This window comes from Ovis canadensis, chromosome 11, assembly GCF_042477335.2.
Source record: "Ovis canadensis isolate MfBH-ARS-UI-01 breed Bighorn chromosome 11, ARS-UI_OviCan_v2, whole genome shotgun sequence".
NCBI classification, from domain to species: domain Eukaryota; kingdom Metazoa; phylum Chordata; class Mammalia; order Artiodactyla; family Bovidae; genus Ovis; species Ovis canadensis.
This window is the reverse complement of record NC_091255.1, coordinates 37,948,673-37,952,167: the sequence shown is the minus strand read 5'-3', so window position 1 is coordinate 37,952,167 and position 3,495 is coordinate 37,948,673.

Below are 3,495 nucleotides of genomic sequence, written 5' to 3'. Positions count from 1 at the left end.
GTCGGTTTCCCACTGTCATTATTTGATTTTTGGTTCCCACACTGTGCCTCTCTACAGTGTGGCAATTGCTATCATTACTATAATTGGTATTACTACTACAGATTTACATGTGCTGAGGCCAGCATGGGCCTTCCCCTTATTTTTCACAGGCAGGGAGCAGATTAAACAGCATTATCTTGTCTATTAGGAATATATACAACAAAGGTCTTACAAGAACATTACACACCTATTTAAAAGGAACAATACAAAATTAAATGTTTTTAACTACATTATCCAGTAGGTTAAGTTATTCAACTGCACCCTCTGGATCTCAGCTCCTCGGGATGATTCCCTCTGGGGTATTACAAACCTCCATCTGCTTTCTACCAATCATTAGAGATAACTGTTTAATGCTACACCTCGAGTTGTACTTTAAAATACTTTATAAAGCAGTTTTTAACAGTCCTTAATATATTATTCAATTCTCTGCCAGTGGTTACAACCTAATATTCCAGTCTTACATTGCCATTTCATTTGGCTACTGACTTAGTGAGAAAAGTGAATAGGAAAATGGACAAATGTTAAGCAGAGAAACAGGAAAGAGAGGCAGGCTCTGACAATGGCAGCCAGTCTTAGTGAGACCTCAGTGAATATTGACTCTCCTAGAAAACATGAGATTCCTCATGCCTCTTGGAACATGCTCCACCTCTTGGCTTGAACTAAAATCTGCCACCCACCAAGAACAGTGCTTCTCTGGAAGCTCTTGTAAGAGCTGACCATTATTCCCTAATGCCTTAAGAATGCCTTAGTCCTAAGCTAGAGCTGATAACCCCCTTGACCCCCACTGCTGTTTATCCTCTTACAGAAAGCTCTTCCTTGAGAATCATGTTATCCTGCTATTCAACATAGCTATTGATGACACCTAATGACTTCTCATTGGAGAAGGCAATGGTACCCCACTCCAGTACTCTTGCCTGGAAACTCGCATGGATGGAGGAACCTGGTAGGCTGCAGTCCATGGGGTCGCTAAGAGTTGGACTCGACTGAGCGACTTTACTTTCACTTTTCACTTTCATGCATTGGAGAAGGAAATGCCAACCCACTCCAGTGTTTTTGCCTGGAGAATCCCAGGGACAGGGGAGCCTGGTGGGCTGCTGTCTATGGGGTCGCACAGAGTTGGACAGGACTGAAGTGACTTAGCAGCAATGACTTCTCATTCATTGAAGATTTTGGCACCTCTCCTCTCTCCATGCAATTCACACTACATTCCTGGTAGACTTCAGTGCCCACATGGATGGTTCATCCAATACACTAACTCCTGCCTCCATTCCATCTCTTCCACAGTCTCACTCTAGAAAATGCCTAATCTTCTAAGTCACCAAATCAAGCAACTCTCTCCTGATTTTCTAGCTTGCTTGTTGGACTATTCTCAACATAACAATTCTTCAACTCCATTGACATCTCCAATATTTTGACCTTTTGTTTCTTCCATATCCATCAGCCCCTATTTCATCTTTATTTCTCCCCCAACTAAGCAAAAATTCATAATTTGGCTTTTTGTCTATTCTACTGACAGAGTCCTAAACATCCTTGCCATCTCCTATCCCCTGTCACACTTGAGAGCAAAAACACTAATGAATCCAACAACTCATTACTCCACACTTCAGAGAAACTCCCAATCACTAACCCCAGTAAGCCTTCAGTGCGGGAGGTACGTAGTCAGCTTGCTCACTCTTATTTCTCTCTACTTCAAATCTACCCATTCTCCTCAAATTTCCATTTCCCTCTTTGCCTGACAAAATGATCTCACATCCTGATTAAAAGAAAAAAAGAAACTGAACGTCATCAGATGAAAAAGGCCGCCCATTTTTACTGTAAAACCAGCTTCTGATGTGGAGGGCTCTCCACCAATTCAGGGCCCTCTCCTCTGCCTGGCTCTGAGTCTCATCCCTTCCCCCCACTTAGAATATTCCTACAATGGCCTATCCTTTTCCTTCAGTTTTATTTCCAATCTCTCCCACTCTACTATATCCTTTCGTAAACTCTCCCTTGACCCTATTTTTTTCTCCAGCTATTGAGTCATTTCTCTGCTTTTCTTTACACACATTCTCAAAAGTGTTATATAGACAAACTGACTCTACTTCCTCACCTTCCACCTACTCCTTGCTTTAGACTTTTTAAGAACTGCATGATCAATCTATCTACAACTGGGCAAAGCTGTGACTTTTAGGTAGAGAATCCCCAGTAGCTCTACCTGTATAACTCAGCCTATATGTCTTGGTCTCATCCATAGTTTCTTCTTTCATCTTTCAGTTCCAAAACTAGTGCATGTGTTTGATAACATTTATGTCTATCATTTAGATATTAAGGTCCAGAAGAAGTAAAAATAAATAAGTTGTGAAAATCTTAAATTTGAGAAAAAAATCAAAAGATGTCTCTTCTTTCTGGCTTCAAGACTAACATTTTGGGTAAGTCACTAGACTCCAGTGAATCATTTCCATGGAGACTGGGGGCGGGGAGGCAGGGAACAGACTGACCAACTCTTCCACAGTAGTGTATCAAAGAAATAAAACATGTAAAAGATTCAATCTGCAAATGTATGAAAAAGAAATTCTAAGTTAATAGGACATCTGAAAACAGTAATCACACTGATCAGTCATTTAAGCTAGCAGATGATAGACAAAAATATCACACCAGATCTCAGTCGCACAGAGTAGATAGGTTTCCTGTCATGTTCAGCAGCTGCCTATGGCAAAACCACCAAAACCCAATTTACCTGTACTATGGGCATATGTGACAGCCCACTCATGTTCTCAATTCAGAGAGAGTCTTATGGACACCATAGCTTTCCTCCCACCTTCAATAAAAATGTGTATTACCCACCTCATTTGAGCAACACATAGTCATGAGGATTTGTCTGTTAACTAGGAACATGTATTTATGTCTCCTTCCATTATTCAGTGGAAACATACATGGAAGTCACATGGCATCTTGTTGTTTCCTCAGTGAAAACATGTGAACTGAAGACAGCCATGTCCTCCAGAAAAGGAACAGAAGTGTTTACATCCACTCTAAATTCCATATGACTCCCCCACTGGTCTGTCACTACTGCCTAATCTGAGAATGTGCCTAAACTTTCTCCATGTTTGGGCGCTCAGACTTGAAAAGAATCCATCACTAGTGTTTCCAAGATCCGGACCTTGGCCAGAAATTTTCTGCTTTAATATCCCTCACTCACTGCCTCCAATCATACTGTCAGATCTAAAATTCATCCCAGCTCCTTAATGGCTCTAAGGGCTAACAAATCCATTAGTTCTAAACTACTCATGTCAAGATCATTCTGTTGGACCAGTTTTATAGAATAGTGGGAACCTGGCTTTGAATGCTGTGATGAATGACGCAACAGCAAAGCTGGAGAAATAGCCTTAGAAGCACTGAATCCCCATCCCTATCAAATGCTTACAAAGAACCCTAGATTATCCTCTGTCAAATTATTTATAGGTGTCAAGAAATATT